The sequence below is a fragment of the Stegostoma tigrinum genome, chromosome 1, assembly GCF_030684315.1.
Source record: "Stegostoma tigrinum isolate sSteTig4 chromosome 1, sSteTig4.hap1, whole genome shotgun sequence".
NCBI classification, from domain to species: domain Eukaryota; kingdom Metazoa; phylum Chordata; class Chondrichthyes; order Orectolobiformes; family Stegostomatidae; genus Stegostoma; species Stegostoma tigrinum.
Window position 1 is genome coordinate 28,785,341 of NC_081354.1, and position 16,135 is coordinate 28,801,475.

General features: G+C 39.5%; 1 protein-coding gene across 6 annotated transcripts in view; it reads right to left on the bottom strand.

Moving 5' to 3' along the window:
- The window catches only part of inpp4b (inositol polyphosphate-4-phosphatase type II B), a 698,832-nt gene that overhangs the window by 537,179 nt on the left and 145,518 nt on the right, over nt 1–16,135 (bottom strand). The gene's annotated exons all lie outside the window — the stretch shown is intronic.

Below are 16,135 nucleotides of genomic sequence, written 5' to 3' on the forward strand. Positions count from 1 at the left end.
TGTGCTTCCTACTCCTTCACTCGGGACATCTCACTAACTTTCCGCCACCTGAACCAACACTAACAGTTGTGCCAGTAACCTGCATCTCATTCAATCCCAGTCCCTGTTCCTTTATAGGATAAAAATGCAGCCCATAATAGGGCAGAGAGGGCCAAGATTAGTAGTGGGTGTCCAACACTTGCCTGCGTAGGTCCCACAAAGGCAGAGTCGTCACGTTAATGGGTCTTTGACCATTCATACGGAATGCTGAAAGCTCCATGTCCCAGCAATCCAGCAAGATTTACTGTCATGAGCTAGACTGCTCTTTTAGTACCACCACATATTCTTATCATGATCAAGCTTCTACACTATGCACATCTCGTTCTCACTTTTATCTTCTGCAAGTGCAAGTGATACCCACAACATGTCCAGAATGAAGAGATCTGTTCCTCCAACTCACATTTCCTCCTTCAACTTGTACAAAGGAGACACTGACCTCTCAGGGGAAGCACAGGCAAGGTCTTCTCCTTCATCCTCAACCAGCTCAGATATTGTGTGGATATGTTAGCCAGAATTAGGACCACAATTTGGTCAGCACATTACTGGTACATCTCCACAGCTGACTAAGGGAGAAATGCCTCAGGTCACCAACACTAAAAGGACTGCTAGACACCAAGCTTTTGCTCAGCCACAGGCAGAAGAGGATTCCATGATGTCAGCCATTTACTAATATAATTAAAATGCAAAGACAGACACAGAAAGCAGATTTGTCAAAGGCACCCAGGAAATGGGATCAAAAATCAGCGCAATTCATAAACATCATCTGTACCATGCTGGCTCTGCAATGTATGTTTCTTGCTGTTTCCATAGCCATACAGAGCCAGGTCCAGAACAGTGCTCATTGACTGCCAGAGATGCATAAGGACTTTCACTCCTTCCTTTTCATCATTGGTGGTCAGCACCATTGCGAAGGCATCAGAAAAACAAGGGAATTTGACCTCAGTCCAGGTGCCTTTACCTCACAAGGAGCCAGGGTAGTGATAGTAGGCATGCAGTGAGAGATGAAATCATATACTTGTGGCCTAGAAACCTCCTCTCAGGACACTCCAGAAGTGCCTGACCTTCATTATTCCTGTGGCACTCAGCCCTATGTAAGTTCAAGCTGAGAAAGGATGCCTACATGCAGTCGGGACATTGTCAGCGTATCGAGACTCTCTAGCTACAAATGCACCTGGGGCCACCTGTCCAAATTTGAGAGACCAACTGGCTCCACTGTAGGGCAAGTTCCACCAATCATCGCTGCAGACTTCAGGACTGCACGTAGACATAATGGGAGGAAAGTAAAGAGGAAACATTCTGAGGCCACATGGGTAACACCTTAATGTAATGGACATAGTTGGCACATAAATGAAAATGAGGTAAACATAAAGAATTTTTTGGTTACAGATGGCTTAAACCTGTACTGTATAAATGCCTTATTAATGAAATTTGCCCTTGAAGGGCCTCATATTTTTTGTAAGTGGAGCCTGCTACCCAGCTAAAGGAAACACTGACTCCACATGCTCCAGGTGTGCCAACAGCTGCGTTTCCATTTCACTGCACACTTGCAATGTGCTTGAGGCTGGCAGGCAATGCAGCTGACACTTTGAAGAGTAAGCTGCAAGTTCAGTCTATCAATCTAGGTGAATCCCTCTCCTCCCCAAGTCTTCATGGTCTGTTCTGGCCTGTACTTTCCTGTCAATCCCCTCAGGTTGAGTCTCTCCACGATCCCACCCAACTCTTTTATTCAAATCTTTATTTCAAGGTTTAATTATATTCAACATTGTGATGCACTGTTGGAAACCCCGAATCAAAACTAACGTCGTAGTGACGATGACCATTGATAAAGCGCACTCCCCCAAATTTCCTTACAATCCCTTACCTTCTCATGCTCTATTGTCTCTCAGCCTTATATGTTGCGTTGCCCCACTTCACAATTATTGTTCCTCTGCATCCCAGCACGCTGCCTCCAATCCTCACAATTGTTTTCCCAACTTCTCCACCACAACAGCTTCTCCTAATAGCCTCCCTTGGCTTTCAGTGAACATATGCCCTGGACTGACAAAGTCCACCTCCCTGAATGACTTGGAAGTTGAAGTCCTAACCAATGATAGACCAGGTCCATAACAGATCTCTATGCTGCTCCCCAATTTATTTATACTAATCCACAAAATGGGTATAACTCATCCTGGGGGACAGACTGCGGCCTGTTCCCTGGTCTGCAATCAGCCAGATTCTGTGAGCCTGGTCACTTTAACCCCTGGGCTGAATTTCAACTCTGCCCTTGTCTGACCATAGTCACTCTTGACTAGACTAAAGACCATATCAGTGATAATTTTTCAGACATGGCCACGTGGTTGAAACACGTTCAGTATGTTAACCATATAAGCCACCTGCATATAGTTTGGTTGTGACATTGACATACCACAGTGCCATATAACACAGACAGCCTGAATGTGGCCTGAGTTTGCTCCACTTTCAATGAGATCATAGCTGTTCTGATCATCCTCAGCTCCACTTTCCTGCTTCGTCCTCATAACTCTAGATTCCCTAATTTTAAAAACTGTACATCTCAGTTGTGAGTATACTTAACAACCTAGCGTCAACAGCTCTCTGTGGTGTAGAATTCCACTGATTCATTGCTCTCAGAGAAGAAATTCTTTCTCATCTTTGTCTTAAATGGCCAACCACATTCTCTGAGATATATGTTCTCTAGCCCTTGATCTGAAAAGGGAAGCACCCTCTCCGTATTTTTCCTGTCAAGCCTCCTCAGAATTTTACATGTTTCAATAGGGTCATTTTTCATTCCTATAAACTCCAATGAGCATAAGCACAAAGTATTCAACCTCTCCTCATGCCCAGATTCAACCTAGTGAACCTTATCTGGACTATCCCCAGTGCCAGTGTATTTCCCCTTTAATAAGGGATACAAAAATATTCACTGTATTCCAGGTGCGGTCTAACTAGTGCCTTGCATAGTCTTAGCAAGACATCCCTACTTTCATACCAAGGAGGTCGCGGCTACCTCAACTGACTGGACTGCTCGTTATGATGAGGTTATGAGTAAAGACCCTTTTTCCTATAACTCTTGATTTCCTCACTGATTAAAAATCTGTCTGTCTCAACTTTGAATAAACTTAAAAGCCCCAGCCTCAACAGTCCTCCAAAGTTAAAAAAAAATGACAGATTCACTACTCTGATAGAAGAAATTCTTCCCATCTCTGTTTCAAATGTGCGACCCCTTATTCTGAGATTATGCCCTCTGGTTGTAGGTTCTCCTGAAAAGTGAAACAACCTTTCCTCATTTCCCCTGTTAAGTCCCCTTAGAATCTTGTATCTTTCATTAAATTCCTTTCTCAATCTTCTAAATTCCAACAAGCACAGACCCAATCTATTCAACATCTCCTCATAAGGTAGTCCCTCCATACAGGCATCAGTTCAATATATCTTCTCTGGACTGCCTCGAATGCAAAAATATTTTTCCTTAGGTAAGGGGCCCAAAAATGTCCACAGTATTCCAGCTGTGGTATGACTACTGCCTTGTATAGTTTTAACAAAATCTCCCAAATTTTATACTCCATCCCCTTTGAAACGAAGGCCAACATTCCATTTGCCTCCCCTACTATCCGCTGAACCTCTTGCCAGCTCTGTGTGCTTTATGGTGAGGACTCCCAAATCTCTCTGATTTGCAGTTTTCGACCATCTTTCTCCATCCAGTAACATGGTTCACTTTACCTGAACATCTCAAAAGAGGTTTACTTCAATGACAGACTTACAACTTGCTGTTACAGAACAGCTGATGTTCCACATCTGTACTCCTGCATGCTGCTGCTTGCAGTTCTCAGAGCAGTTTGTCACATTGTGTCATCCAGGCCCTTGCCTCATTAGTACACTCAGTGCCCAAAATTTTTGTACTTGTTATGCAACTTCTTTCTCATCCTGTGGATACTCTAAAACATTTCAGAGTAAATGAACTAAGATTAAATTAAACCATTTTGTTTTGCATTCAACTTCAACAGCAAAGTTTACATAATCAGATTCCAGAAATAGCAACAAAATAAACCACCAATTACTCAGCAATTATAATGTTGTCTGAGGGATAAATATTGGCCAGAACACTAAGAACTACTGAATTCTTCTTTAGCTCATGGGAAATTTTATGCTTAGCTCAGAAGACAAATTGAACTTTCTAAATCACTCAGCCCCTCTCCCTTGCTTTTTATTTCCTTCAAGGCATTTCTTTAAAACTACCTATTTGACAACTTTAAGTCTTTTGCCCAATATCAGCTTGTGCTTTAGCATCAAACTTTATTTTATAATGCTCCTGTGATATGTCTTTGTTCATTGTACATTAACTGTACAGAAATGTATAAATGAAAGATATTAATTAAATAATATTGAAGTATAATTTCAGATTGATGCTACTTATTTCAACATGGGTGGCAGTATATTTAGAATTAATAAAGTTACTGAGTTCTTTATTCTGGAAAATGCTTCTAATCTCACTAGTTGCCAAATATGTTATCCCAAAGATTTATAGAAGCATAGTTGAAATTAGGCCTTGTATACAGGGAAAAATCATAGATCTGATTACTGGTATCCCAGCTGGAGTAGTATTAGCTCCAAATTAGAGTCCTTCTTACCCCTGTTTAGTCATTCACAATACAAGAAGCCTTAAGCAAATTCAATATTCACATACCTGATACAAGGACAGGCATGTGGGTGTGAGAGCAGGATGTTGTATAAAAATGGTCAGCTACAGGAAGAACAGGATCCTGCTTGCACGCAGATCGGAGGTGTTCCGCAAAAGCGGTCACCCAATTTATGTTTGCTTTCTCCAATGTAGAGTAGGCCACATTGGGTGCAGCAAATATAATACACAAGATTGGAGGAAGTACAGGTGAAATGTTTCACCTGGAACAACTGTTTAGGCTCTTGGATGGTGAGTATGAAGAGTGAAGGGCAGGTGTTGTACCTTTGGCGGTTACATTGAAATGTGCCATGGACAGGAGGATTGGTTTTGGTGGTTGTCAAATGGACTAGGGTGTCCCAGAGGGAATGATCCCTCCAAAATACAGACAAGGGGAGTGAGGGGAAGCTATGTTTGGTGGTGGTATTCTGCCAGAGTTGTCTGGAATGGCAGAGAATGATCTCTTGAATGCAGAGGCTGGTGGGATGAAAAGTGGGGACAAGGGGAACCCAATCACGCTGTTGTGATTGATGGGAAGGGACAGGGCGGAAGTACAGGTGATGGGTCGGATGCTATTGGCGTGGCTAGTCCACCTAACCTGCACATCTTTAGACTGTGGAAGGAGACTGGAGCACCCAGTGGAAACCCACACAAACACAGAGAGAATGTGCAAACTCCACACCGACAGTCACCCAAGGCTAGAATCAAACCTGGGTCCTGTGCCATTAGGCAGATTGCTAATAACTGTGTTACTATACCACCCCAAGATGCATCTCCTTTACCTGAATGGCCCCAACAATCACTCAACAACCATTATATTTTCCTGGGTTTATCTCCCTCCAATCTCATCTAAGCCTGTAATTTCTTCTCAACACACATCCTAATCCCCCTCTGCAAGTTTTACATATTTGTTTTAATGTCCCCGAACCTATCAAACTCTGTCATCACCCCAATCACTCTCTGTGGCGCCCATGTTCTCTAATCTTAACAATTAAACCCATGCTTGATTCTAGGTTGTCGAATGCTGCTTTAGTAGAGTGTTCCTGCTCAACAAGGAGATATGCCTATCAATTAGGGTTGCTTCCAGATGGAAAGTCTTTAAAACAAACACAATGCCATGAACTGAACACTAGGGAAGATGTGCCAAGAAATTCTCCCCACCCCCGTTGGAAAAAAAATAGTTAAGTACTTCTTCAGGAGAGTTATATGGAGCCTTAATTCCACAGGACTTCCTATTGTATCTCTTATGGAAATGGGCAGTCAAGCAAAGAGAACTGAAAAGCCAAGGAAACACCATAGCTCTTACATAATTATTCTGATACTCCAAAGGGAATATTTTCATATTTTAAACCAACAAGACTCTTTCGCAATTGTCAGAGAATCCTTATATTAATCAGCATTAGCAGATTGATGCAACAGCAAACTCTTCTGGCTTTCAATAAAGTCACTTCCTCCTGGCATCTTACAAATTCTTAAAACGCTACATCATAATTTCAACTGACATGAAATTCCTTTGATGGTTCAGCAATCCAAAGAAATGAGTTTTACTTCTTCTGCAGTTGGCAACATTATGTACTTTAATATTTCAAGGATGTGAGGAGATTTCCAAATTAGCTCATGATTGATAGCAATGGGATCCCTGAGGAAACGAGTTAGGTAGAAAGACTCCCATACATATGTAACTATTTCCATGTAATTTAGTACATTGTTTATCCTGAATATCAAGGGACAAAAAATGCTTCAAGTAGCTGTACTTTTTAAAACAGTCTTCAAATTTCAAAGCTGCATTAACAAAAGTTGCAGAAATATTATTGCCGATGTATAACTGAACTCTGCTTTGACCACAGACACCATTGTGTTGAACTTTCAGGTGAAAGAGGTGATAGAAGTATTTTCAACAAATACATGATTGCTATTATACAATAATTACTGACAGCAAGAGACAGTGTAATTTCATTCCATTACGGACAAGATTTTTTGAGTTTTTCACCACATTAAAATAATAATTAAAATACAACTCTTCCAATTTGATCCAAATTTGTTCAAATCAGCATAATTATTATAACCTTAGTTAAGATTTATTCTGTGTGTATAGAACGACTGTATGTATAATCAGTAAATAATTTCATTCTTATTTGTTGTATACTCACGGTACCAGCAAGGAAATTTCTGAATTTTTAAAATGAACAAAACAAAAAACTTATTTTCACCACTGTCCAAAAGTATGAGGATTTTCAGAAATGTAGGAAAGCTGACGATAAGAAAACTCTAAGGGTGAAGCCTGTAACTTTGAAGTACTGGGTGACTCAGAATGGCAATAAATTTTTCACTCCCTATGGGAAGTAAGGAAAATATGAAACAGAATTGGAATAGTTTTCACTCTGTTGAAAAACTATGAAAATACTACAGAATTAAATAAAAAGATTCAATAAATAAGAGGAACATCCCTGTTTCAATCTGGAAGAAGAATGTGACATGGTGTAAAGCACTCTAGAATTTACCTCCTGCTCCTTCAACCCTATTCCCAATAAACATAAGACCATTTTCCCTTCATGGTTCTGTATTAGTTGATGCTATTAGCAGTTTTCTCCCTTCTGGTACTCTCTCACATGCCTTCAAATGTACATAATTCTCCCTCTCCACAAAAATACTCCCAACCCATTGATTCCTGCAAACCACTGCCCAATCCCTAATCTTTCTTTCCTTCCAAAGTACTCAGACATGTTGTTGCCTCCCAAACCTGTGCCATTCCTTCTAACTTTTCAATATTTAATTCTGTCCAATCACTGTAGTCTAACAGCTTTTACCAAAATCATATTGAATATTCTATGTGATTCTCATTATAATAACCAGATACTCTTCATCTTGTTCAATCTATTAAAGCTTTCAACAAGGTTAATGACATGTGATTTCGATGTCTGACCTCCATCATCCAATTCTGTGGGACCACTTTGATTTGATTCAGTTCTGATCTACTGAATCACAGTCTAAGAATCTTTTCTGGGCACTCTTGTACCATTACCTCTGAAGTCTACCACAGATCTAACTTTGAACTTCTCCATTTCTTTTTTTATCGCTATATTGTCCCTCAGCTACAGCGTCCATCATCTGAAAACATAGAAGCTATCATATGTAAACCGACAACACTCAGCTCTCATGGCAATCACTCTTCAAAGTCTCCAGCTTGTCACACTGCCTGTCTGATATCCAACAATGTATGAACAGAAATTTCTTTCAACTAAATATAAGGAATACGGAAGCCATTGTGTTTTCTAATGAGGGTCAACAAACTCTATTCCCAGGCCAACAACTCAATCTCATTCCCTGGCAATTGTCTCAAGCTAAGCCAAAGCATTCTCAACTTTGCTACCTTTTTGGTGCCAAAATGAGCTTCCAACCACATAAATGGTCCATCACCAAAACAACCTATTTTACCTGAGGAATGTTACCCAATTTTTGTCCTGCCTCAGCTTGCCTGTGGCTGAAACCCTCCCTCATTTATTTATTATTTCTACACTTTACTAAGCCAATGCTTGCTTGGCTGGACTTCTGTCTCCCATCCTATATAAATTTAAAACACTTGCCTTTATCTGAATTTACACCAATTCCTGTTCGTCCATCAGCCATGCCTGCTGACCTATACCAAGTTACTTGGGTGGCAACATCTCAATTTTAAGATCCTCATCCTTCTCCTCAACTTCCTGCAACCCTCAAGTTCCAGCATTTGTGTATCCCTGATTTTAATCACTTCATAAATGACAACCTTCCAACCCCTTCCTTAAGTTCTAAAATTTCACCCCTAAGCCTTACATAGATTCGCATAAATGTTCCATCATAGAAATAGGCCATTCAGCCCATCATGTCTGCCTTGTCACTCCAAATGAACATTCGGACTAAGTGTGATTCTCCTCTTTTCTTTGCTTTTATTCAAATTATCAACTAATGCAGTCTTGAATGCCTCAATTGAACCTACCTCCACACAGTTCCAGACTGATCTAAACACCTCATATGAATATTTTCCTACATTACATTTGCTACATTTATAAATGTGTCCCCTTGTTCCTTTATACAGATGGAAACAGTTTTTCCCTATCAACTTTTTACAGACCTCTTATGATCTTGAAAACTTCTATCAGATCTCCTTTTACCCTCTTCTCCCAAGGAGAACAGTCCCATACTTTCCAAGCTATCCACATAATTATGTTTCCATTCCTGGAACCATTCTCGTAAACTTCTTCTGCACGCTGTCTGATGCATTAATTTCCTACCTGAGTGCATAACTCAGAATTGTACGTAACACCCCAGCTGAGGTCTAATAAATGCCATGTATAAGCTCAATGTCATCGCCTTGCTTTTGTACTATGTGCCTCTACTAAGAACCCAGGATATTATGTGACTGATTAACTGCTGACCTGCGATAGGGTTAGGGTTACTTAACCTGCTATCTTCAAAGATCCATGCATATTTATAGTTCAGATCCTTCTCCTCCTGAAACCCCTTAAGAATGCTATCCCATCTCTTGTATTGCCTGTTATTCTCACAAAAATGCATCACCACACATTTCCCTGCATTAAAATGCATCAGCCACCAATCTGTACACTCCACCAAATTGGCTGCGTCCCTTCGGAATTCTCAGTGTCCTTCTCACAGTTTACAATGCTTCTAAGTATTTTTTCCCCATCTGCAAGCATGAAATTGTTCCCTGTACACTAAGATCTAGATCAGCAATATATTATCAGGAAGACTACGGGTCACAAAATCAACCCTTCATGAATTGTACAGCAAACTTTTTTTTATTCCTTTTCTTTTGTGAACTGTAATCTCTCTCACATGTCTGTTGTATGGAAGTGTATTGAATACCTTTTCAAACTCCATGTTCACCACATCACAGCACTTTCCTCATTGACCCTTTTTGTTACATCAAACATGGTTTCTCCTATAGGAATCCATGCTGCTCTTCCCAAACATCTCACCTTTCACCATCACTAATAGTTGTCGCTAGAAGATTTCCCATCACCAAAGTTAAACTAATTGGTCTATATTTGCTGTCTTCTTCTTGAAGGAGGATAGAATGTTTGCTATTCTCCAGTCCTCCAGAACCTCCCCGAGTCCAGATTGAAAATTTGTGGCTAATGCCCATGCAATTTCCATTCTTACTTCCTTAAATATCCTTGGATGCATCTCATCTGGTCCTGGTCTTCTGAACTTTAGTGCTGACAGCCTATCAAATAGTTCCTCCTTATCAATTTTGTGACAGGCTTACCTCCTCAGTTACCCCGGCCTGGGTATCATCCACCTCCTTAATAAAGACAAATAAAGGTATTAATTTAACTCTTCAGCCCTGACACATACCTCATGCAAATACCCTCATGCCTTTTTGATCCTTCAGCCCGACTCCTTCTTTGACTACCTTTTTACAACTTTTATGCTTATAGAAGGCTTGGGATTCCCCTTTCTGTTGGCTGCCAGTCTTTTCTCATAATCACTCTTCATTTTTTGCTTTCTAACTTCACCTCAGAAGCTTCTGTGTTTGTCTTGGTTCCCAATTGTAGTTTCGACTTGACAGCTGTCATAGCACACCTTTTCTTCTTTAACTTAACGTCTGATTTCCTTTTTCATTCAGGAGCTTTAGATTTGCGTGACTTACCTTTCCCTTTGAAAGAATATACCTCAATGGCACCTAAATCATTTCTTTTTCAAGGGCAACTCATCGTTTAGATATAGATTTTTCTATTACTGCTAACTTTTTGTTGTAGTGTATCTTGCCCCACTGAAGCTGACTCTACTCAAGTCAGCTGTGGTTACTCTGGATTGCCTATACTCCTTTTCTATCATCATCCTAAGCCTTAGATACAATTATCTCTGTTTCCAAAATGCTCCCCCATTGACACTTGATTCACTTAGCCCACTTCATTTCCAAGAAACAGGTTCAACAGCATAACAGTACTGGCACAGACTGCCACGGAAAATGTTCATGAACACAATCTAGGAATCTTTGCTCCTCACCGCACTTTACAGCACCACTGTCTCAGTCTATATTTATGTAATAACATTCCTGATTACAACTACTGTGTTATGTTGATATCTCTCCATAATTCCTCTGCTACTTTATAACACACAAAATACACTACACTATCTAAGGCACCAAGACACTAATTTATCTTTTCCAATGCCATCTGGAATCTTACTGGCTCTTTCTTGGTTTCCAGTCAAGAGCTAGGCATACTACTTGCAGTAATATTCTGAACTGATATTAAGGAGGTGAGCCTTTATTCCAGTTGATCCTTTACCGACAGGAAATGGATAATTTTTCCATGGACACCCTTAACAGAACAGTGACAAGTAATACAAACACATGAATTTAGAGTAGAAATAAGCCATTAGCCCCTCAAGCCTGCTCCACCATTTACTAGGAGCATGGATGATTTGACTGCTACCCTACCTCCACATTCCAGGCGATCCTTGATAAACTTCCACCCCCTCGTTTGATAAAAGTCTATCCATCTCTGCTTTAAAACTATTTTATTTCTTCCACTGTTTTTTGAAGAAGGCAGTTCAAAGAGAGAGAAAATATCCCTTCTTCTCTGCCTTCAATGAGTGACCCCTTATTTTCAAACAGGATTCCCTAGCTCTAGATTCTTCCACAAGAGAAAATAGCCTTTCCATATCCACCCTGTCAAGATTCCTCAAGGTTGTATCCGTTACAATCAATTAAGCTCCTACTCTTCTAAACTCTAGTGAATATAAGCCTAACCTGTCCAAAACAATCCTCAGGACTACACACTCATTCCAGGTATTAGTCTAGTAAACCTTCTCTGAACTACTTTCAATGCATTTATATTCTTCCCCAAATAAGGAGACCACTACTGTACCAGATTATAGAATTGGTGTCACCAGAGTCTTGAATAACTAAGGCAAATTTTCTATCTTTTTACTCAATTGCTCTTGCAATAAATGTTAGCTGTCTAGATTTCTTAATGACTTTCTATACTTGCACATTAGTCTTTTGTGATTCATGCATTAGGGCATTCAAATCCCTCTACGTTTCAGAGTTTGATAATCTCTGACCATTTAGATAATATTTCTTTTTGTTCTTCCTGCTAAAGTGAATAATATCACATTTTCCCATACTATTGTCAATGTCCCAGATCCTTTTCCTAGCATATTTTCCTACCTATCTTTGTGACATCAGTAAAATTAACATCCATGATTTTGGGTTCTTCATTTAAGTCATTTATAGAAATCTAAGCACAGTATATTAACTGCTTCTCCTTTATCCACAGCACAGCATTACTTCCCATTTGCAACAAAATCAAAGTTGCTGGAAAAGCTCAGCAGGTCTGGCAGCATTTGTGAAGGAAAAAACAGAGTTAATGTTTTGGGTCTGGTGACCCTTCCTCAGAACTGAGGAAGGGTCACTGGACATGAACGCTTCCCATTCAGTTGGTTACTGCTGAACTTCAGAAGCTGATTCTTACCAACCTTGTACTCTACAAAAAAATCTCACACAACACGTAACTTGTAAATACCAACTGAAAGAGATCATAAAAAGACTATTTCCCAGATTTTTAAAGGGTAACAAGCTGAATGGCTAACTTAATCGTTTCTAGTTGAGCTCATTTACATATCCAGTTGCATCATTATCTTGAATGGACCAATATTTCTTCCATACTTAAAATGACAGAAATAATTCTGGGCCTTTGAAAATATATCATTAATAATCCTGAACCAGAGTTTACATGAGAAGCACATTATAAGTTAAACCAAAGAGTCATGCTTTAGACTCAACATCTCTAGTAATTGTTGGATCTCATGTAGATATACCAGTACAAGTATCAACTAAATGACTCAACGAGAATCTTAATGAATGGGACATTAGCTAAAATTTGTACATTTCAAAAGGCTCAGTTAGAACTGGCCTGTAATTCTTTCCCTTCCTTTACTGATCATATGAACAAGTTTCCAGTCTTTCAAGAGTTTGTGTGGATACAAAGTATATTTAGAGGGGTCTTATGATGCAGTGGTAGTGTTCCTACTTCTAAGTCAGATTCAAGTCCCACTGGCTCGAGCAGTATGTAATACATCTTTGAACAAATTGATCAGGGAAATATCTTTCAAGTTGATTTACAGCGCATGTTATCAATTCCTTCATCACTGTCAACACTGCGGCACGGTTACCTCAAAGTCTCTCATTGCAGTACAATTAATACAGCATGCAAAAGGCAGGTGTCACAGGAAGTTGAGATAGAGTCATCCAGTCCAGTTTAATTTTGTTTCCAACTTTAGTTGTATTGCTTTGGTTGCAGATATATTCAAGAAATAGAACTGGGTAAGGCATTTAGCAAAAATATACTGTTTTATGTATAAAAATCTATAGCTCATTGGATCCATTCCGAATTCAACTCACCATTTCTCAGGTCCTGAAGATGACATATTCACTTGCTGTTTTTGGTCTTTCACTCCTCTGACATACTATAATTTTTAAGGCTGAAGTCTCATTTAATCACTGCAAGTGTCACTTAATCATGACATTTTAAATTACTTCAACTTTTCTCAGCCCTCTTCAGATTTTATAGTGTTGCACCAATGGGCTTTCTGATTTTTAACTAAAAAATATATACATATACGTTTAAAATAAAATCAAACTCTAAATTCTTGCTAAATTTTTCTCACTTGGCCTTGAAGTCTGCACCGCACACAGTAGGTTTGCTGTCAATGAAATTTGTCAACGAAAAAGTAAACAATGCCCAATTATCAACCAATATTATAACTTCTGATCTTATAAAGGAGAGAAAGTCATTCATGAAGCAGCTAAAGATGGTTCTGCCTAGGAGACCCCCCTGAGAAACCCGCACAGTGAATATCCTGGAGCTGAGATAACTAACCTCTAATTACCTCCTTTGTGTATTAGTCCAAGTTACCAAGTGGGGAAGGCTGTGGAAAAGGTAGGGAGAAAGAGAGAGGACTAAATCAAAATTGAGTTAAGAGGAAATAAGACACTCTATCCTTTGTTGTGTCCACTTCTCTTGAAAGACATTGAGAGTATTTGTGGATACTACATGCTCCCTCTCCCAAGTAGCTGAGCACAAAGGTAGCCACAGTAGAGGTCAGGCACTTGGGAACTACAAGGGGATGCAGTTCTTATGTGTTTCCCAATCAACCTGTATGAAAATGTTATTACACACCTCTGGAGCAAATGGATCTTGAACATACGCCTCCTAGTTCAGAGGTAGAGACACCACCACTGTGCCACAAGACCCGTAGACATTGCTATTACAGCTTAAGAGGTAAAAGTAAGGTCAGCACTCTCTTACCAAACAATAGTGCGCTCTCACGTGAGTTTTTTTAAAATTCATTAACAGGATGAGGGCATCACTGGCTAGGCAGCATTTATTGCCTATCCCTAATTGTCCAGAGGGAAGTTCAGAGTCGATCACATTGCTGTGGGCCTGGAGTCACATGTAAGCCAGGCCAGGTAAGGATGGCAGTTTCCTTCCCTCAAGTACACTAGTCAACCAGTTGGGTTATTCCTGATGATCAACAACTGATTCATGGTCGTCATTAGATTCTTAATTCCAGGCATGTTATGGAATTCAAATTCCACCATCTGCTGTGGCAGGATTCAAACCCAGATCTTCAGAACGTTATCTGGGTCTCTGGATTAGCAGTCCAGTGATAATACCACTAGGCCATCGCCTCCTGCGAGCGAGAGAGAGTGAGAGAGAGCAAGAGCAAGAGAGCGAGAGCGAGAGAGAAAGAGAGAGAAAGACAGACAGTGATCCAAGGGTCCCTATGCCTTAACTGAAGGGTTGGGAAGGACAACCCTTCCTGGTAAACTCTGTCAGTGTAGGACTCAATTGTAAAGGGAATTGACGAGCGGTTTAATGGCAGCAAACGAGACTCCCAAATGGTAGGTTACTCCCTGGTGCCAGAATCAGGAATGTCTCAGAACGGCTGCAGGACACTATAAAGGGTGAGGGTGAACAGCTGGCAGTCATATATGGTACATGTCGGTAACAACAGCATGGGTATAATAAAAATATGCAAATAGAAAGTTAGATGGCAGATTAACGAGGAAGACTACTAAGGTTGTAATCTGTCCTTTCCTGTCTGTTGTATTATATGACTTTCACACTATTATAGGTTCTGGGATAAATGTCCATATTGAATTTACCATTAATAAATAATTGAGGTTACTTTTAATAAATTTTTTAAAATCTGATCTGCATATCAAGATATTAATACGGACTCAGATCAATCCTACAACTGTCAGAAATAATTCAATAATTTCTGAACATTGGCAAAGACTAGACCTTTATTTCACAGATAAATGATCTAAAAATGTCACTGCAGCAGTATATTGTACTCCAGGTGGAAAAAAGCTTTATAGGTTTCAGTACATAAAAATTCATTCACACTTGGGTGGTAATATGCTGCTGCTTTGAAATATTACTGTTAAAATTCTCTGCCTTATTGTAGAACTATAGAACTACTGTGTGTATCGCTGCATTTCATTACAAAGCACTGAAACTCAAAATGATGTAATAGAAGCAAACAGGACAGTAAAAAACTGCCCTTTCCTACATCAGCCCTAATAAATTTAAAATTTAATTTCAGTCTTAGGCTTGCTAGTTTTTCAAAGAGAATTTTATAAGCCTTCACCTCGTATAAACAATATTTAAGGAAAAACTTATTTGGTTATGATGGCACTAACAGTAAACATCAGGTATCATGCAGTGATATAGACAAGCCTGCTTTTTTTAGGCAGAAGTGCATCTCTATTAATTGGCATATATTGATTACAATTTTGGGATAAATGGACCTAAAGTGAGCCAAGTGAAGTCATATCAGGTTATACTTGATTGAGTTCTCATCTTTGGCAATTTTACGCTGCCTTATTCCCTTTCTCTCACTGTTGTTATAATTACAAATCATTACAAGTAACAATTTGCCCCAAAGATATGTCAGGAAACCATGGTCTGGCAGTCAGAGATAAGCCATACCTAATTAAATATATCTTTAGAACCAATACCTAATACTTAATATCCCACCCACAGAATCTGTTCTAAATGTGTGATCTGCATTTCAAGAAGAACAATCAATTTTAGAAGCAGTTGGAACACTTAAAGGTAAATTCTCCCAACTCAGTATTGCCGAAGTGATCTAAGGTGCCTTATCTACATGTTACAAACCTTGCATTATTCACATGCATGTTATGAGAGTGCTTAAAGCAATCATTCAGACACAGAGCAAGGTGTTAAGGAAGTTTATCACAAATCTAATTACAAGTCTGTGACCCACAGTTATCAGTGACATGTGACATCATCCAATGAATTATGGGGGGAATTTGAAAACGCAGGGTTTCTTGGAAAGCCAATGAATAAATGTGTGCAATCCATATATGCCATTAAATATGGCTTAGAAAAA